This window comes from Netta rufina, assembly GCF_964035555.1.
Source record: "Netta rufina genome assembly, chromosome: 24".
NCBI classification, from domain to species: domain Eukaryota; kingdom Metazoa; phylum Chordata; class Aves; order Anseriformes; family Anatidae; genus Netta; species Netta rufina.
Genome location: NC_140148.1, coordinates 7732258 through 7756064, shown reverse-complemented (window position 1 = coordinate 7756064; position 23807 = coordinate 7732258).

The following is a 23807-nucleotide window of genomic DNA, read 5'->3' as shown; positions in this document are numbered from 1 at the left end:
ACCATGGCAACACAACCCCATGGTTGCCATGGCAACCCAACCCCATGGTTGCCAAGGCAACTAAACCCCATAGTTTCCATAGCAACCCAACCCCATAGTTACCATGGCAACACAACCCCATGGTTGCCATGGAAACACTACCCCATGGTTGCCATGGCAACAGAACCCCATAGTTGCCATGGCAACAAAACGCCATGGTTACCATGGCAACCCAACCCCATGGTTGCCATGGCAACTAAACGTCATGGTTACCATGGCAACCAAACCCCGTGGTTGCCATGTCAAAAAACGCCATGGTTACCATGGCAACACAACCCCATGGTTGCCATGGCAACCCAACCCCATGGTTACCATAGCAACCAAACCCCGTGGTTGCCATGGCAACCCAACCCCATGGTTACCATGGCAACACAACCCCATGGTTCCCATGAGAACACAACCCCGTGGTTGCCATGGCAAGCCAACCCCATCGTTACCATGGCAACACTACCCCATTGTTGCCATGGAAACACTACCCCATGGTTGCCATGGCAGCAGAACCCCATGGTTGCCATGGCAACAAAACGCCATGGTTACCATGGCAACACAACCCCATGGTTACCATGGACACAGAACCCCATGGTTGCCATGGCAACCAAACCCCGTGGTTGCCATGGCAACCCAACACCGTGGATGCCATGGCAACCCAACCCCATGGTTACCATGGCATCACAACCGCATGGTTACCATAGCAACCCAACCCCATCGTTACCATGGCAACACATCCCCATGGTTGCCATGGAAGCACTACCCTATGGTTGCCATGGCAACAGAACCCCATAGTTGCCATGGCAACAAAACGCCATGGTTACCATTGCAACACAACCCCATGGTTGCCATGGCAACCCAACCCCATAGTTACCATGGCAACACAACCCCATGGTTGCCATGGAAACACTACCCCATGGTTGCCATGGCAACAGAACCCCATAGTTGCCATCGCAACAAAACGCCATGGTTACCATGGCAACCCAACACCATGGTTGCCATGGCAACCCAACCCCATGGTTACCATGGCAACCAAACCCCGTGGTTGCCATGGCAACTAAACGTCATGGTTACCATGGCAACACAACCCCACGGTTACCATAGCAACCAAACCCCGTGGTTGCCATGGCAACCCAACCCCTATGGTTACCATGGCAACACAACCCCATGGTTCCCATGAGAACACAACCCCGTGGTTGCCATGGCAACCCAACCCCGTGGATGCCATGGCAACCCAACCCCATGGTTACCATGGCAACAGAACCACATAGTTGCCATGGCAACTAAACGCCATGGTTACCATGGCAACACAACCCCATGGTAACCATGGCAACCAAACTCCGTGGTTGCCATGGCAACTAAACGCCATGGTTACCATGGCAACACAACGCCATGGTTACCATGGACACAGAACCCCATGGTTGCCATGGCAACCCAACCCCGTGGTTGCCATGGCAACCCAACCCCGTGGATGCCATGGCAACCCAACCCCATGGTTCCCATGGCAACACAACCCCATGGTTGCCATGGCAACCCAACCCCATGGTTACCATGGCAACAGAACCCCATAGTTGCCATGGCAACTAAACGCCATGGTTACCATGGCAACACAACCCCATGGTTGCCATGGCAACCCAACCCCATGGTTACCATGGCAACCCAACCCCATGGTTGCCATGGCAACCCAACCCCATGGTTACCATTGCAACCAAACCCCGTGGTTACCATGGCAACCAAACTCCGTGGTTGCCATGGCAACTAAACGCCATGGTTACCATGGCAACACAACCCCATGGTTGCCATGGCAAAACAACCCCATGTTTACCATGGCAAAACAACCCCATGGTTGCCATGGCAACCCAACCCCATGGTTGCCATGGCAACCCAACCCCATGGTTACCATGGCAACAGAACCCCATAGTTGCCATGGCAACAAAACGCCATGGTTACCATGGCAACACAACGCCATGGTTACCATGGACACAGAACCCCATAATTGCCATGGCAACCAAACCCCGTGGTTGCCATGGCAACCCAACCCCGTGGATGCCATGGCAACCCAACCCCATGGTTCCTATGGCAACACAACCCCATGGTTGCCATGGCAACACAACCCCATGGTTACCATGGCAACAGAACCCCATAGTTGCCATGGCAACTAAACGCCATGGTTACCATGGCAACACAACCCCATGGTTACCATGGCAACCAAACTCCGTGGTTGCCATGGCAACTAAACGCCATGGTCACCATGGCAGCACAACGCCAAGGTTACCATGGACACAGAACCCCATGGTTGCCATGGCAACCCAACCCCATGGTTGCCATGGCAACCCAACCCCTGGTTGCCATGGAAACCCAACCCCATGGTTGCCATGGCAACCCAACCCCATGGTTCCCATGACAACACAACCCCATGGTTGCCATGGTAACCCAACCCCATGGTTACCATGGCAGCAGAACCCCATAGTTGCCATGGAAACTAAACGCCATGGTTACCATGGCAACACAACCCCATGGTTACCATGGACACAGAACCCCATGGTTGCCATGGCAATCAAACCCCGTGGTTGCCATGGCAACCCAATCCCGTGGATGCCATGGCAACCCAACCCCATGGTTCCCATGGCAACACAACCCCATGGTTGCCATGGCAACCCAACCCCATGGTTGCCATGGCAACCCAACCCCATGGTTCCCATGACAACACAACCCCATGGTTGCCATGGTAACCCAACCCCATGGTTACCATGGCAACAGAACCCCATAGTTGCCATGGCAACTAAACGCCATGGTTACCTGGCAACACAACCCCATGGTTACCATGGCAACCAAACTCCGTGGTTGCCATGGCAACTAAACGCCATGGTTACCATGGCAACACAACGCCATGGTTACCATGGACACAGAACCCCATGGTTGCCATGGCAACCAAACCTCGTGGTTGCCATGGCAACCCAACCCCGTGGATGCCATGGCAACCCAACCCCATGGTTCCCATGGCAACACAACCCCATGGTTGCCATGGCAACCCAACCCCATGGTTACCATAGCAACCAAACCCCGTGGTTGCCATGGCAACCCAACCCCATGGTTACCATGGCAACACAACCCCATGGTTCCCATGAGAACACAACCCCGTGGTTGCCATGGCAAGCCAACCCCATCGTTACCATGGCAACACTACCCCATTGTTGCCATGGAAACACTACCCCATGGTTGCCATGGCAGCAGAACCCCATAGTTGCCATGGCAACAAAACGCCATGGTTACCATGGCAACACAACCCCATGGTTACCATGGACACAGAACCCCATGGTTGCCATGGAAACCAAACCCCGTGGTTGCCATGGCAACCCAACCCCGTGGATGCCATGGCAACCCAACCCCACGGTTCCCATGGCAACACAACCCCATGGTTGCCATGGCAACCCAACCCCATGGTTACCATGGCAACAGAACCCCATAGTTGCCATGGCAACTAAACGCCATGGTTACCATGGCAACACAACCCCATGGTTGCCATGGCAACCCAACCCCATGGTTACCATGGCAACACAACCGCATGGTTACCATAGCAACCCAACCCCATCGTTACCATGGCAACACATCCCCATGGTGGCCATGGAAGCACTACTCCATGGTTGCCATGGCAACAGAACCCCATAGTTGCCATGGCAACAAAACGCCATGGTTACCATGGCAACACAACACCATGGTTGCCATGGCAACCCAACCCCATAGTTACCATGGCAACACAACACCATGGTTGCCATGGAAACACTACCCCATGGTTGCCATGGCAACAGAACCCCATAGTTGCCATCGCAACAAAACGCCATGGTTACCATGGCAACCCAACCCCATGGTTGCCATGGCAACACAACCCCATGGTTACCATGGCAACCAAACCCCGTGGTTGCCATGGCAACTAAACGCCATGGTTACCATGGCAACACAACCCCATGGTTGCCATGGCAACCCAACCCCATGGTTACCATAGCAACCAAACCCCGTGGTTGCCATGGCAACGAAACGCCATGGTTACCATGGCAACACAACCCCATGGTTGCCATGGCAACCCAACCCCATGGTTGCCAAGGCAACTAAATACCATAGTTTCCATAGCAACCCAACCCCATAGTTACCATGGCAACACAACCCCATGGTTGCCATGGAAACACTACCCCATGGTTGCCATGGCAACAGAACACCATAGTTGCCATCGCAACAAAACGCCATGGTTACCATGGCAACCCAACACCATGGTTGCCATGGCAACCCAACCCCATGGTTACCATGGCAACCAAACCCCGTGGTTGCCATGGCAACTAAACGTCATGGTTACCATGGCAACACAACCCTATGGTTGCCATAGCAACCAAACCCCGTGGTTGCCATGGCAACCCAACCCCATGGTTACCATGGCAACACAACCCCATGGTTCCCATGAGAACATAACCCCGTGGTTGCCATGGCAACGCAACCCCGTGGATGCCATGGCAACCCAACCGCATGGTTACCATGGCAACAGAACCCCATAGTTGCCATGGCAACTAAACGCCATGGTTACCATGGCAACACAACCCCATGGTTACCATGGCAACGAAACTCCGTGGTTGCCATGGCAACTAAACGCCATGGTTACCATGGCAACACAACCCCATGGTTACCATGGACACAGATCCCCATGGTTGCCATGGTAACCAAACCCCGTGGTTGCCATGGCAACCCAACCCCGTGGATGCCATGGCAACACAACCCCATGGTTGCCATGGCAACCCAACCCCATGGTTACCATGGCAACAGAACCCCATAGTTGCCATGGCAACTAAACGCCATAGTTACCATGGCAACACAACACCATGGTTACCATGGCAACCAAACTCCGTGGTTGCCATGGCAACTAAACGCCATGGTTACCATGGCAACACAACGCCATGGTTACCATGGACACAGAACCCCATGGTTGCCATGGCAACCAAACCCCGTGGTTGCCATGGCAACCCAACCCCGTGGATGCCATGGCAACCCAACCCCATGGTTCCCATGGCAACACAACCCCATGGTTGCCATGGCAACCCAACCCCATGGTTACCATGGTAACAGAACCCCATAGTTGCCATGGCAACTAAACGCCATGGTTACCATGGCAACACAACCCCATGGTTGCCATGGCAACCCAACCCCATGGTTACCATGGCAAAACAACCCCATGGTTGCCATGGCAACCCAACCCCATGGTTACCATGGCAACCAAACCCCGTGGTTACCATGGCAACACAACGCCATGGTTACCATGGACACAGAACCCCATGGTTGCCATGGCAACTAAACGCCATGGTTACCATGGCAACACAACCCCATAGTTGCCATGGCAACAAAACGCCATGGTTACCATGGCAACACAACGCCATGGTTACCATGGACACAGAACCCCATGGTTGCCATGGCAACCCAACACCATGGTTGCCATGGCAACCCAACCCCATGGTTCCCATGACAACACAACCCCATGGTTGCCATGGTAACCCAACCCCATGGTTACCATGGCAACACAACCCCATAGTTGCCATGGCAACTAAACGCCATGGTTACCATGGCAACACAACGCCATGGTTACCATGGACACAGAACCCCATGGTTGCCATGGCAACCAAACCCCGTGGTTGCCATGGCAACCCAACCCCGTGGATGCCATGGCAACCCAACCCCATGGTTCCCATGGAAACACAACCCCATGGTTGCCATGGCAACCCAACCGCATGGTTTCCATGGCAACCCAACCCCATGGTTCCCATGACAACACAACACCATGGTTGCCATGGTAACCCAACCCCATGGTTACCATGGCAACAGAACCCCATAGTTGCCATGGCAACTAAACGCCATGGTTACCATGGCAACACAACCCCATGGTTACCATGGACACAGAACCCCATGGTTGCCATGGCAACCAAACTCCGTGGTTGCCATGGAAACCCAACCCCGTGGATGCCATGGCAACCCAACCCCATGGTTCCCATGGCAACACAACCCCATGGTTGCCATGGTAACCCAACCCCATGGTTACCATGGCAACAGAACCCCATAGTTGCCATGGCAACAAAACGCCATGGTTACCATGGCAACACAACGCCATGGTTACCATGGACACAGAACCCCATGGTTGCCATGGCAACCAAACCCCGTGGTTGCCATGGCAACTAAACGCCATGGTTACCATGGCAACACAACCCCATGGTTGCCATGGCAACCCAACCCCGTGGATGCCATGGCAACCCAACCCCATGGTTACCATGGCAACCAAACCCCGTGGTTGCCATGGAAGCACTACCCCATGGTTGCCATTGCAACAGAACCCCATAGTTGCCATGGCAACAAAACGCCATGGTTACCATGGCAACACAACCCCATGGTTACCATGGACACAGAACCCCATGGTTGCCATGGCAACCAAACCCCGTGGTTGCCATGGCAACCCAACCCCGTGGATGCCATGGCAACACAACCCCATGGTTCCCATGGCAACACAACCCCGTGGTTGCCATGGCAACCCAACCCCATGGTTACCATGGCAACAGAACCCCATAGTTGCCATGGCAACTAAACGCCATGGTTACCATGGCAACACAACCCCATGGTTGCCATGGCAACCCAACCCCATGGTTACCATGGCAACCCAACCCCATAGTTACCATGGCAACTCAACCCCATGGTTGCCATGGAAACACTACCCCATGGTTGCCATGGCAACAGAACCCCATAGTTGCCATCGCAAGAAAACGCCATGGTTACCATGGCAACCCAACCCCGTGGTTGCCATGGCAACTAAACGCCATGGTTACCATGGCAACACAACCCCATGGTTGCCATGGCAACCCAACCCCATGGTTACCATAGCAACCCAACCCCATAGTTACCATGGCAACACAACTCCATGGTTGCCATGGAAACACTACCCCATGGTTGCCATGGCAACTGAACTCCATAGTTGCCATGGCAAAAAAACGCCATGGTTACCAAGGCAACCCAACCCCACGGTTGCCATGGCAACCCAACCCCAAGGTTACCATGGCAACCAAACCCCGTGGTTTCCATGGCAACGAAACGCCATGGTTGCCATGGCAACACAACCCCATGGTTACCATGGCAACAGAACCCCATAGTTGCCATGGCAACAAAACGCCATGGTTACCATGGCAACACAACCCCATGGTTACCATGGACACAGAACCCCATGGTTGCCATGGCAACCAAACCCCGTGGTTGCCATGGCAACCCAACCCCGTGGATGCCATGGCAACCCAACCCCGTGGTTGCCATGGCAACCCAACCCCGTGGATGCCATGGCAACCCAACCCCATGGTTCCCATGGCAACACAACCCCATGGTTGCCATGGCAACCCAACCCCATCGTTACCATGGCAACAGAACCCCATAGTTGCCATTGTAACTAAACGCCATGGTTACCAAGGCAACACAATCCCATGGTTGCCATGGCAACCAACCCCATGGTTGCCATGGCAACCCAACCCCATGGTTACCATGGCAACCAGACCCCGTGGTTGCCATGGAAACACTACCCCATGGTTTCCATGGCAACAGAATCCCATAGTTGCCATGGCAACAAAACGCCATGGTTACCATGGCAACACAACCCCATGGTTACCATGGACACTGAACCCCATGGTTGCCATGGCAACCAAACCCCGTGGTTGCCATGGCAACCCAACCCCGTGGATGCCATGGCAACACAACCCCATGGTTACCATGGCAACCCAACCCCACGGTTGCCATGGCAACACAACCCCATGGTTACCATGGCAACCAAACCCCGTGGTTGCCATGGCAACTAAACGCCATGGTTACCATGGCAACACAACCCCATGGTTGCCATGGCAACCCAACCCCATGGTTACCATGGCAACCCAACCCCACGGTTGCCATGGCAACACAACCCCATGGTTACCATGGCAACCAAACCCCGTGGTTGCCATGGCAACTAAACGCCATGGTTACCATGGCAACACAACCCCATGGTTGCCATGGCAACCCAACCCCATGGTTGCCATGGCAACCCAACCCCATGGTTGCCATGGCAACCCAACCCCATGGTTCCCAGGGCAACACAACCCCATGGTTGCCATGGCAACCCAACCCCATGGTTACCATGGCAACAGAACCCCATAGTTGCCATGGCAACTAAACGCCATGGTTACCATGGCAACACAACCCCATGGTTGCCATGGCAACCAAACCCCGTGGTTGCCATGGCAACCCAACCCCATGGTTACCATGGCAACAAAACCCCGTGGTTGCCATGGCAACTAAACCCCATGGTTACCATGGCAACACAACCCCATGGTTGCCATCGCAACCCAACCCCATGGTTACCATAGCAACCAAACCCTGTGGTTGCCATGGCAACTTAACCCCATGGTTACCATGGCAACACAACCCCATGGTTCCCATGAGAACACAACCCCGTGGTTGCCATGGCAAGCCAACCCCATCGTTACCATGGCAACACTACCCCATGGTTGCCATGGAAACACTACCCCATGGTTGCCATGGCAAAAGAACCCCATAGTTGCCATCGCAACAAAACGCCATGGTTACCATGGCAACCCAACACCATGGTTGCTATGGCAACCCAACCCCATGGTTGCCATAGCAACCAAACCCCGTGGTTGCCATGGCAACCCAACCCCATGGTTACCATGGCAACACAACCCCATGGTTCCCATGAGAACACAACCCCGTGGTTGCCATGGCAACCCAACCCCGTGGATTCCATGGCAACCCAACCCCATGGTTACCATGGCAACAGAACCCCATAGTTGCCATGGCAACTAAACGCCATGGTTACCATGGCAACACAACCCCATGGTTACCATGGCAACCAAACTCCGTGGTTGCCATGGCAACTAAACGCCATGGTTACCATGGCAACACAACCCCATGGTTACCATGGACACAGATCCCCATGGTTGCCATGGCAACCAAACCCCGTGGTTGCCATGGCAACCCAACCCCGTGGATGCTATGGCAACACAACCCCATGGTTGCCATGGCAACCCAACCCCATGGTTACCATGGCAACAGAACCCCATAGTTGCCATGGCAACTAAACGCCATGGTTACCATGGCAACACAATACCATGGTTACCATGGCAACCAAACGCCGTGGTTGCCATGGCAACTAAACGCCATGGTTACCATGGCAACACAACGCCATGGTTACCATGGACACAGAACCCCATGGTTGCCATGGCAACCAGACCCCGTGGTTGCCATGGCAACCCAACCCCGTGGATGCCATGGCAACCCAACCCCATGGTTCCCATGGCAACACAACCCCATGGTTGCCATGGCAACCCAACCCCATGGTTACCATGGTAACAGAACCCCATAGTTGCCATGGCAACTAAACGCCATGGTTACCATGGCAACACAACCCCATGGTTGCCATGGCAACCCAACCCCATGGTTACCATGGCAAAACAACCCCATGGTTGCCATGGCAACCAAACCCCATGGTTACCATGGCAACCAAACCCCGTGGTTACCATGGCAACCAAACTCCGTGGTTGCCATGGCAACTAAACGCCATGGTTACCATGGCAACACAACCCCATAGTTGCCATGGCAACAAAACGCCATGGTTACCATGGAAACACAACGCCATGGTTACCATGGACACAGAACCCCAAGGTTGCCATGGCAACCCAACCCCATGGTTGCCATGGCAACCCAACCCCATGGTTCCCATGACAACACAACCCCATGGTTGCCATGGTAACCCAACCCCATGGTTCCCATGGCAACAGAACCCCATAGTTGCCATGGCAACTAAACGCCATGGTTACCATGGCAACAAAACCCCATGGTTGCCATGGCAACCCAACCCCATGGTTCCCATGACAACAAAACACCATGGTTGCCATGGTAACCCAACCCCATGGTTACCATGGCAACAGAACCCCATAGTTGCCATGGCAACTAAACGCCATGGTTACCATGGCAACACAACCCCATGGTTACCATGGACACAGAACCCCATGGTTGCCATGGCAACCAAACTCCGTGGTTGCCATGGAAACCCAACCCCGTGGATGCCATGGCAACCCAACCCCATGGTTCCCATGGCAACACAACCCCATGGTTGCCATGGCAACCCAACCCCATGGTTACCATGGCAACAGAACCCCATAGTTGCCATGGCAACAAAACGCCATGGTTACCATGGCAACACAACGCCATGGTTACCATGGACACAGAACCCCATGGTTGCCATGGCAACCAAACCCCGTGGTTGCCATGGCAACTAAACGCCATGGTAACCATGGCAACACAACCCCATGGTTGCCATGGCAACCCAACCCCGTGGATGCCATGGCAACCCAACCCCATGGTTACCATGGCAACCAAACCCCGTGGTTGCCATGGAAGCACTACCCCATGGTTGCCTTTGCAACAGAACCCCATAGTTGCCATGGCAACAAAACGCCATGGTTACCATGGCAACACAACCCCATGGTTACCATGGACACAGAACCCCATGGTTGCCATGGCAACCAAACCCCGTGGTTGCCATGGCAACCCAACCCCGTGGATGCCATGGCAACCCAACCCCATGGTTCCCATGGCAACACAACCCCGTGGTTGCCATGGCAACCCAACCCCATGGTTACCATGGCAACAGAACCCCATAGTTGCCATGGCAACTAAACGCCATGGTTACCATGGCAACACAACCCCATGGTTGCCATGGCAACCCAACCCCATGGTTACCATGGCAACACAACCCCATGGTTGCCATGGCAACCCAACCCCATGGTTGCCAAGGCAACTAAACCCCATAGTTTCCATAGCAACCCAACCCCATAGTTACCATGGCAACACAACTCCATGGTTGCCATGGAAACACTACCCCATGCTTGCCATGGCAACTGAACTCCATAGTTGCCATGGCAACAAAACGCCATGGTTACCAAGGCAACCCAACCCCACGGTTGCCATGGCAACCCAACCCCAAGGTTACCATGGCAACCAAACCCCGTGGTTTCCATGGCAACGAAACGCCATGGTTACCATGGCAACCCAACCCCATGGTTACCATAGCAACCAAACCCCGTGGTTGCCATGGCAACGAAACGCCATGGTTACCATGGCAACACAACCCCATGGTTGCCATGGCAACCCAACCCCATGGTTGCCAAGGCAACTAAACACCATAGTTTCCATAGCAACCCAACCCCATAGTTACCATGGGAACACAACCCCATGGTTGCCATGGAAACACTACCCCATGGTTGCCATGGCAACAGAACCCCATAGTTGCCATCGCAACAAAACGCCATGGTTACCATGGAAACCCAACACCATGGTTGCCATGGCAACCCAACCCCATGGTTACCATGGCAACCAAACCCCGTGGTTGCCATGGCAACTAAACGTCATGGTTACCATGGCAACACAACCCCATGGTTGCCATAGCAACCAAACCCCGTGGTTGCCATGGCAACCCAACCCCATGGTTACCATGGCAACACAACCCCATGGTTCCCATGAGAACACAACCCCGTGGTTGCCATGGCAACCCAACCCCGTGGATGCCATGGCATCCCAACCCCATGGTTACCATGGCAACAGAACCCCATAGTTGCCATGGCAACTAAACGCCATGGTTACCATGGCAACACAACCCCATGGTTACCATGGCAACCAAACTCCGTGGTTGCCATGGCAACAAAACGCCATGGTTACCATGGCAACACAACCCCATGGTTACCATGGACACAGATCCCCATGGTTGCCATGGCAACCAAACCCCGTGGTTGCCATGGCAACCCAACCCCGTGGATTCCATGGCAACACAACCCCATGGTTGCCATGGCAACCCAACCCCATGGTTACCATGGCAACAGAACCCCATAGTTGCCATGGCAACTAAACGCCATGGTTACCATGGCAACACAACACCATGGTTACCATGGCAACCAAACTCCGTGGTTGCCATGGCAACTAAACGCCATGGTTACCATGGCAACACAACGCCATGGTTACCATGGACACAGAACCCCATGGTTGCCATGGCAACCCAAGCCCATGGTTGCCAAGGCAACTAAACCCCATAGTTTCCATAGCAACCCAATCCCATAGTTACCATGGCAACACAACTCCATGGTTGCCATGGAAACACTACCCCATAGTTGCCATGGCAACTGAACTCCATAGTTGCCATGGCAACAAAACGCCATGGTTACCAAGGCAACCCAACCCCACGGTTGCCATGGCAACCCAACCCCAAGGTTACCATGGCAACCAAACCCCGTGGTTTCCATGGCAACGAAACGCCATGGTTGCCATGGCAACCCAACCCCATGGTTACCATAGCAACCAAACCCCGTGGTTGCCATGGCAACTAAACGTCATGGTTACCATGGCAACACAACCCCATGGTTGCCATAGCAACCAAACCCCGTGGTTGCCATGGCAACCCAACCCCATGGTTACCATGGCAACACAACCCCATGGTTCCCATGAGAACACAACCCCACGGTTGCCATGGCACCCCAACCCCGTGGATGCCATGGCAACCCAACCCCATGGTTACCATGGCAACAGAACCCCATAGTTGCCATGGCAACTAAACGCCATGGTTACCATGGCAACACAACCCCATGGTTAACATGGAAACCAAACTCCGTGGTTGCCATGGCAACTAAACGCCATGGTTACCATGGCAACACAACCCCATGGTTACCATGGACACAGATCCCCATGGTTGCCATGGAAACCAAACCCCGTGGTTGCCATGGCAACCCAACACCGTGGATGCCATGGCAACACAACCCCAAGGTTGCCATGGCAACCCAACCCCATGGTTACCATGGCAACAGAACCCCATAGTTGCCATGGCAAGTAAACGCCATGGTTACCATGGCAACACAACACCATGGTTACCATGGCAACCAAACTCCGTGGTTGCCATGGCAACTAAATGCCATGGTTACCATGGCAACACAACGCCATGGTTACCATGGACACAGAACCCCATGGTTGCCATGGCAACCAAACCCCGTGGTTGCCATGGCAACCCAACCCCGTGGATGCCATGGCAACCCAACCCCATGGTTCCCATGGCAACACAACCCCATGGTTGCCATGGCAACCCAACCCCATGGTTACCATGGTAACAGAACCCCATAGTTGCCATGGCAACTAAACGCCATGGTTACCATGGCAACACAACCCCATGGTTGCCATGGCAACCCAACCCCATGGTTACCATGGCAAAACAACACCATGGTTGCCATGGCAACCCAACCCCATGGTTACCATGGCAACCAAACCCCGTGGTTACCATGGCAACCAAACTCCGTGGTTGCCATGGCAACTAAACGCCATGGTTACCATGGCAACACAACCCCATAGTTGCCATGGCAACAAAACGCCATGGTTACCATGGCAACACAACGCCATGGTTACCATGGACACAGAACCCCATGGTTGCCATGGCAACCCAACCCCATGGTTGCCATGGCAACCCAACCCCATGGTTCCCATGACAACACAACCCGATGGTTGCCATGGTAACCCAACCCCATGGTTACCATGGCAACAGAACCCCATAGTTGCCATGGCAACTAAACGCCATGGTTACCATGGCAACAAAACCCCATGGTTACCATGGCAACCAAACTCCGTGGTTGCCATGGCAACTAAACGCCATGGTTACCATGGCAACACAACCCCATGGTTACCATGGACACAGAACCCCATGGTTGCCATGGCAACCAAACCCAGTGGTTGCCATGGCAACCCAACCCCGTGGATGCCATGGCAACCCAACCCCATGGTTCCCATGGCAACACAACCCCATGGTTGCCATGGCAACCCAACCCCATGGTTGCCATGGCAACCCAACCCCATGGTTGCCATGGCAACCCAACCCCATGGTTCCCATGACAACACAACACCATGGTTGCCATGGTAACCCAACCCCATGGTTACCATGGCAACAGAACCCCATAGTTGCCATGGCAACTAAACGCCATGGTTACCATGGCAACACAACCCCATGGTTACCATGGACACAGAACCCCATGGTTGCCATGGCAACCAAACTCCGTGGTTGCCATGGAAACCCAACCCCGTGGATGCCATGGCAACCCAACCCCATGGTTCCCATGGAAACACAACCCCATGGTTGCCATGGCAACCCAACCCCATGGTTACCATGGCAACAGAACCCCATAGTTGCCATGGCAACAAAACGCCATGGTTACCATGGCAACACAACGCCATGGTTACCATGGACACAGAAACCCATGGTTGCCATGGCAACCAAACCCCGTGGTTGCCATGGCAACTAAACGCCATGGTTACCATGGCAACACAACCCCATGTTTGCCATGGCAACCCAACCCCGTGGATGCCATGGCAACCCAACCCCATGGTTACCATGGCAACCAAACCCCGTGGTTGCCATGGAAGCACTACCCCATGGTTGCCATGGCAACAGAACCCCATAGTTGCCATGGCAACAAAACGCCATGGTTACCATGGCAACACAACCCCATGGTTACCATGGACACAGAACCCCATGGTTGCCATGGCAACCAAACCCCGTGGTTGCCATGGCAACCCAACCCCGTGGATGCCATGGCAACCCAACACCATGGTTCCCATGGCAACACAACCCCGTGGTTGCCATGGCAACCCAACCCCATGGTTACCATGGCAACAGAACCCCATAGTTGCCATGGCAACTAAACGCCATGGTTACCATGGCAACACAACCCCATGGTTGCCATGGCAACCCAACCCCATGGTTACCATGGCAACACAACCCCATGGTTGCCATGGCAACCCAACCCCATAGTTGCCAAGGCAACCCAACCCCATGGTTACCATGGCAACAAAACCCCGTGGTTGCCATGGCAACCCAACGCCATGGTTACCATGGCAACCCAACCCCATGGTTGCCATGGCAACCCAACCCCATGGTTGCCATGGCAACACAACCCCATGGTTGCCAAGGCAACTAAACCCCATAGTTTCCATAGCAACCCAACCCCATAGTTACCATGGCAACACAACTCCATGGTTGCCATGGAAACACTACCCCATGGTTGCCATGGCAACTGAACTCCATAGTTGCCATGGCAACAAAACGCCATGGTTACCAAGGCAACCCAACCCCACGGTTGCCATGGCAACCCAACCCCAAGGTTACCATGGCAACCAAACCCCGTGGTTTCCATGGCAACGAAACGCAATGGTTGCCATGGCAACGAAACGCCATGGTTACCATGGCAACAGAACCCCATAGTTGCCATGGCAACAAAACGCCATGGTTACCATGGCAACACAACCCCATGGTTACCATGGACACAGAACCCCATGGTTGCCATGGCAACCAAACCCCGTGGTTGCCATGGCAACCCAACCCCGTGGATGCCATGGCAACCCAACCCCGTGGTTGCCATGGCAACCCAACCCCGTGGATGCCATGGCAACCCAACCCCATGGTTCCCATGGCAACACAACCCCATGGTTGCCATGGCAACCCAACCCCATCGTTACCATGGCAACAGAACCCCATAGTTGCCATGGCAACTAAACGCCATGGTTACCATGGCAACACAACCCCATGGTTGCCATGGCAACCAACCCCATGGTTGCCATGGCAACCCAACCCCATGGTTACCATGGCAACCAAACCCCGTGGTTGCCATGGAAACACTACCCCATGGTTGCCATGGCAACAGAATCCCATAGTTACCATGGGAACAAAACGCCATGGTTACCATGGCAACACAACCCCATGGTTACCATGGACACTGAACCCCATGGTTGCCATGGCAACCAAACCTCGTGGTTGCCATGGCAACCCAACCCCGTGGATGCCATGGCAACACAACCCCATGGTTACCATGGCAACCAAACCCCGTGGTTGCCATGGAAACACAACCCAATTGTTGCCATGGCAACAGAACCCCATAGTTGCCATGGCAACAAAACGCCATGGTTACCATGGCAACACAACCCCATGGTTACCATGGACACAGAACCCCATGGTTGCCATGGCAACCAAACCCCGTGGTTGCCATGGCAACCCAACCCCGTGGATGCCATGGCAACCCAACCCCATGGTTCCCATGGCAACACAACCCCGTGGTTGCCATGGCAACCCAACCCCATGGTTACCATGGCAACAGAACCCCATAGTTGCCATGGCAACTAAACGCCATGGTTGCCATGGCAACCCAACCCCATGGTTACCATGGCAACCCAACCCCACGGTTGCCATGGCAACACAACCCCATGGTTACCATGGCAACCAAACCTCGTGGTTGCCATGGCAACTAAACGCCATGGTTACCATGGCAACACAACCCCATGGTTGCCATGGCAACCCAACCCCATGGTTGCCATGGCAACCCAACCCCATGGTTCCCATGGCAACACAACCCCATGGTTGCCATGGCAACCCAACCCCATGGTTACCATGGCAACAGAACCCCATAGTTGCCATGGCAACTAAACGCCATGGTTACCATGGCAACACAACCCCATGGTTGCCATGGCAACCAAACCCCGTGGTTGCCATGGCAACCCAACCCCATGGTTACCATGGCAACCAAACCCCGTGGTTGCCATGGCAACTAAACGCCATGGTTACCATGGCAACACAACCCCATGGTTGCCATGGCAACCCATCCCCATGGTTACCATAGCAACCAAACCCTGTGGTTGCCATGGCAACTTAACCCCATGGTTACCATGGCAACACAACCCCATGGTTCCCATGAGAACACAACCCCGTGGTTGCCATGGCAAGCCAACCCCATCGTGACCATGGCAACACTACCCCATGGTTGCCATGGAAACACTACCCCATGGTTGCCATGGCAACAGAACCCCATAGTTGCCATGGCAACTAAACGCCATGGTTACCATGGCAACACAACCCCATGGTTACCATGGACACAGAACCCCATGGTTGCCATGGCAACCAAACCCCGTGGTTGCCATGGCAACCCAACCCCGTGGATGCCATGGCAACCCAACCCCATGGTTCCCATGGCAACCCAACCCCATGGTTGCCATGGCAACCCAACCCCATGGTTGCCATGGCAACCCAACCCCATGGTTCCCATGACAACACAACACCATGGTTGCCATGGTAACCCAACCCCATGGTTACCATGGCAACAGAACCCCATAGTTGCCATGGCAACTAAACGCCATGGTTACCATGGCAACACAACCCCATGGTTACCATGGACACAGAACCCCATGGTTGCCATGGCAACCAAACTCCGTGGTTGCCATGGAAACCCAATCCCGTGGATGCCATGGCAACCCAACCCCATGGTTCCCATGGAAACACAACCCCATGGTTGCCATGGCAACCCAACCCCATGGTTACCATGGCAACAGAACCCCATAGTTGCCATGGCAACAAAACGCCATGGTTACCATGGCAACACAACGCCATGGTTACCATGGACACAGAACCCCATGGTTGCCATGGCAACCAAACCCCGTGGTTGCCATGGCAACTAAACGCCATGGTTACCATGGCAACACAACCCCATGTTTGCCATGGCAACCCAACCCCGTGGATGCCATGGCAACCCAACCCCATGGTTACCATGGCAACCAAACCCCGTGGTTGCCATGGAAGCACTACCCCATGGTTGCCATGGCAACAGAACCCCATAGTTGCCATGGCAACAAAACGCCATGGTTACCATGGCAACACAACCCCATGGTTACCATGGACACAGAACCCCATGGTTGCCATGGCAACCAAACCCCGTGGTTGCCATGGCAACCCAACCCCGTGGATGCCATTGCAACCCAACCCCATGGTTCCCATGGCAACACAACCCCGTGGTTGCCATGGCAACCCAACCCCATGGTTACCATGGCAACAGAACCCCATAGTTGCCATGGCAACTAAACGCCATGGTTACCATGGCAACACAACCCCATGGTTGCCATGGCAACCCAAACCCATGGTTACCATGGCAACACAACCCCATGGTTGCCATGGCAACCCAACCCCATAGTTGCCAAGGCAACCCAACCCCATGGTTACCATGGCAACAAAACCCCGTGGTTGCCATGGCAACCCAACGCCATGGTTACCATGGCAACCCAACCCCATGGTTGCCATGGCAACACAACCCCATGGTTGCCATGGCAACACAACCCCATGGTTGCCAAGGCAACTAAACCCCATAGTTTCTATAGCAACCCAACCCCATAGTTACCATGGCAACACAACTCCATGGTTGCCATGGAAACACTACCCCATGGTTGCCATGGCAACTGAACTCCATAGTTGCCATGGCAACAAAACGCCATGGTTACCAAGGCAACCCAACCCCACGGTTGCCATGGCAACCCAACCCCAAGGTTACCATGGCAACCAAACCCCGTGGTTTCCATGGCAACGAAACTCCATGGTTGCCATGGCAACGAAACGCCATGGTTACCATGGCAACAGAACCCCATAGTTGCCATGGCAACAAAACGCCATGGTTACCATGGCAACACAACCCCATGGTTACCATGTACACAGAACCCCATGGTTGCCATGGCAACCAAACCCCGTGGTTGCCATGGCAACCCAACCCCGTGGATGTCATGGCAACCCAACCCCGTGGTTGCCATGGTAACCCAACCCCGTGGATGCCATGGCAACCCAACCCCATGGTTCCCATGGCAACACAACCCCATGGTTGCCATGGAAACCCAACCCCATCGTTACCATGGCAACAGAACCCCATAGTTGCCATGGCAACTAAACGCCATGGTTACCATGGCAACACAACCCCATGGTTGCCATGGCAACCAACCCTATGGTTGCCATGGCAACCCAACCCCATGGTTACCATGGCAACCAAACCCCGTGGTTGCCATGGAAACACTACCCCATGGTTGCCATGGCAACAGAATCCCATAGTTACCATGGCAACAAAACGCCATGGTTACCATGGCAACACAACCCCATGGTTACCATGGACACTGAACCCCATGGTTGCCATGGCAACCAAACCTCGTGGTTGCCATGGCAACCCAACCCCATGGATGCCATGGCAACACAACCCCATGGTTACCATGGCAACCAAACCCCGTGGTTGCCATGGAAACACAACCCAATTGTTGCCATGGCAACAGAACCCCATAGTTGCCATGGCAACAAAACGCCATGGTTACCATGGCAACACAACCCCATGGTTACCATGGACACAGAACCCCATGGTTGCCATGGCAACCAAACCCCGTGGTTGCCATGGCAACCCAACCCCGTGGATGCCATGGCAACCCAACCCCATGGTTCCCATGGCAACACAACCCCGTGGTTGCCATGGCAACCCAACCCCATGGTTACCATGGCAACAGAACCCCATAGTTGCCATGGCAACTAAACGCCATGGTTGCCATGGCAACCCAACCCCATGGTTACCATGGCAACCCAACCCCACGGTTGCCATGGCAACACAACCCCATGGTTACCATGGCAACCAAACCTCGTGGTTGCCATGGCAACTAAACGCCATGGTTACCATGGCAACACAACCCCATGGTTGCCATGGCAACCCAACCCCATGGTTGCCATGGCAACCCAACCCCATGGTTCCCATGGCAACACAACCCCATGGTTGCCATGGCAACCCAACCCCATGGTTACCATGGCAACAGAACCCCATAGTTGCCATGGCAACTAAACGCCATGGTTACCATGGCAACACAACCCCATGGTTGCCATGGCAACCAAACCCCGTGGTTGCCATGGCAACCCAACCCCATGGTTACCATGGCAACCAAACACCGTGGTTGCCATGGCAACTAAACGCCATGGTTACCATGGCAACACAACCCCATGGTTGCCATGGCAACCCATCCCCATGGTTACCATAGCAACCAAACCCTGTGGTTGCCATGGCAACTTAACCCCATGGTTACCATGGCAACACAACCCCATGGTTCCCATGAGAACACAACCCCGTGGTTGCCATGGCAAGCCAACCCCATCGTTACCATGGCAACACTACCCCATGGTTGCCATGGAAACACTACCCCATGGTTGCCATGGCAACAGAACCCCATAGTTGCCATGGCAACAAAACGCCATGGTTACCATGGCAACACAACCCCATGGTTACCATGGACACAGAACCCCACGGTTGCCATGGCAACATAACCCCGTGGTTGCCATGGCAACCCAACCCCGTGGATGCCATGGCAACCCAACCCCATGGTTCCCATGGCAACACAACCCCATGGTTGCCATGGCAACCCAACCCCATGGTTACCATGGCAACAGAACCCCATAGTTGCCATGGCAACTAAACGCCATGGTTACCATGGCAACACAACCCCATGGTTGCCATGGCAACCCAACCCCATGGTTACCATAGCAACCAAACCCCGTGGTTGCCATGGCAACGAAACGCCATGGTTACCATGGCAACACAACCCCATGGTTGCCATGGCAACCCAACCCCATGGTTGCCAAGGCAACTAAACCACATAGTTTCCATAGCAACCCAACCCCATAGTTACCATGGCAACACAACTCCATGGTTGCCATGGAAACACTACCCCATGGTTGCGATGGCAACTGAACTCCATAGTTGCCATCGCAAGAAAACGCCATGGTTACCAAGGCAACCCAACCCCACGGTTGCCATGGCAACCCAACCCCAAGGTTACCATGGCAACCAAACCCCGTGGTTTCCATGGCAACGAAACGCCATGGTTACCATGGCAACACAACCCCATGGTTGCCATGGCAACCCAACCCCATGGTTACCATAGCAACCAAACCCCGTGGTTGCCATGGCAACCCAACACCATGGTTACCATGGCAACACAACCCCATGGTTCCCATGAGAACACAACCCCGTGGTTGCCATGGCAAGCCAACCCCATCGTTACCATGGCAACACTACCCCATGGTTGCCATGGCAACCCAACCCCATGGTTACCATAGCAACCAAACCCCGTGGTTGCCATGGCAACCCAACCCCATGGTTACCATGGCAACCCAACCCCATGGTTGCCATGGCAACCCAACCCCATGGTTGCCATGGCAACCCAACCCCATGGTTGCCAAGGCAACTAAACCCCATAGTTTCCATAGCAACCCAACCCCATAGTTACCATGGCAACACAACTCCATGGTTGCCATGGAAACACTACCCCATGGTTGCCATGGCAACTGAACTCCATAGTTGCCATGGCAACAAAACGCCATGGTTACCAAGGCAACCCTACCCCACGGTTGCCATGGCAACCCAACCCCAAGGTTACCATGGCAACCAAACCCCGTGGTTTCCATGGCAACGAAACGCCATGGTTGCCATGGCAACACAACCCCATGGTTGCCATGGCAACAGAACCCCATAGTTGCCATGGCAACAAAACGCCATGGTTACCATGGCAACACAACCCCATGGTTACCATGGACACAGAACCCCATGGTTGCCATGGCAACCAAACCCCGTGGTTGCCATGGCAACCCAACCCCGTGGATGCCATGGCAACCCAACCCCGTGGTTGCCATGGCAACAGAACCCCGTGGATGCCATGGCAACCCAACCCCATGGTTCCCATGGCAACACAACCCCATGGTTGCCATGGCAACCCAACCCCATCGTTACCATGGCAACAGAACCCCATAGTTGCCATGGCAACTAAACGCCATGGTTACCATGGCAACACAACCCCATGGTTGCCATGGCAACCAACCCCATGGTTGCCATGGCAACCCAACCCCATGGTTACCATGGCAACCAAACCCCGTGGTTGCCATGGAAACACTACACCATGGTTGCCATGGCAACAGAATCCCATAGTTGCCATGGCAACAAAACGCCATGGTTACCATGGCAACACAACCCCATGGTTACCATGGACACTGAACCCCATGGTTGCCATGGCAACCAAACCCCGTGGTTGCCATGGCAACCCAACCCCGTGGATGCCATGGCAACACAACCCCATGGTTACCATGGCAACCAAACCCCGTGGTTGCCATGGAAACACAACCCAATTGTTGCCATGGCAACAGAACCCCATAGTTGCCATGGCAACAAAACGCCATGGTTACCATGGCAACAAAACCCCATGGTTACCATGGACACAGAACCCCATGGTTGCCATGGCAACCAAACCCCGTGGTTGCCATGGGAACCCAACCCCGTGGATGCCATGGCAACCCAACCCCATGGTTCCCATGGCAACACAACCCCGTGGTTGCCATGGCAACCCAACCCCATGGTTACCATGGCAACAGAACCCCATAGTTGCCATGGCAACTAAACGCCATGGTTGCCATGGCAACCCAAACCCATGGTTGCCATGGCAACCCAACCCCATGGTTACCATAGCAACCAAACCCCGTGGTTGCCATGGCAACGAAACGCCATGGTTACCATGGCAACACAACCCCATGGTTGCCATGGCAACCCAAACCCATTGTTGCCAAGGCAACTAAACCACATAGTTTCCATAGCAACCCAACCCCATAGTTACCATGGCAACACAACCCCATGGTTGTCATGGAAACACTACCCCATGGTTGCCATGGCAACTGAACTCCATAGTTGCCATCGCAACAAAACGCCATAGTTACCAAGGCAACCCAACCCCACGGTTGCCATGGCAACCCAACCCCAAGGTTACCATGGCAACCAAACCCCGTGGTTTCCATGGCAACGAAACGGCATGGTTACCATGGCAACACAACCCCATGGTTGCCATGGCAACCCAACCCCATGGTTACCATAGCAACCAAACCCCGTGGTTGCCATGGCAACCCAACACCAGGGTTACCATGGCAACACAACCCCATGGTTCCCATGAGAACACAACCCCGTGGTTGCCATGGCAAGCCAACCCCATCGTTACCATGGCAACACTACCCCATGGTTGCCATGGCAACCCAACCCCATGGTTACCATAGCAACCAAACCCCGTGGTTGCCATGGCAACCCAACCCCATGGTTACCATGGCAACCCAACCCCATGGTTGCCATGGCAACCCAACCCCATGGTTGCCAAGGCAACTAAACCCCATAGTTTCCAGAGCAACCCAACCCCATAGTTACCATGGCAACACAACTCCATGGTTGCCATGGAAACACTACCCCATGGTTGCCATGGCAACTGAACTCCATAGTTGCCATGGCAACAAAACGCCATGGTTACCAAGGCAACCCAACCCCACGGTTGCCATGGCAACCCAACCCCAAGGTTACCATGGCAACCAAACCCCGTGGTTTCCATGGCAACGAAACGCCATGGTTTCCATGGCAACACAACCCCATGGTTGCCATGGCAACAGAACCCCATAGTTGCCATGGCAACAAAACGCCATGGTTACCATGGCAACATAACCCCATGGTTACCATGGACACAGAACCCCATGGTTGCCATGGCAACCAAACCCCGTGGTTGCCATGGCAACCCAACCCCGTGGATGCCATGGCAACCCAACCCCGTGGTTGCCATGGCAACAGAACCCCGTGGATGCCATGGCAACCCAACCCCATGGTTCCCATGGAAACACAACCCCATGGTTGCCATGGCAACCCAACCCCATCGTTACCATGGCAACAGAACCCCATAGTTGCCATGGCAACTAAACGCCATGGTTACCATGGCAACACAACCCCATGGTTGCCATGGCAACCCAACCCCATGGTTACCATGGCAACCAAACCCCGTGGTTGCCATGGAAACAC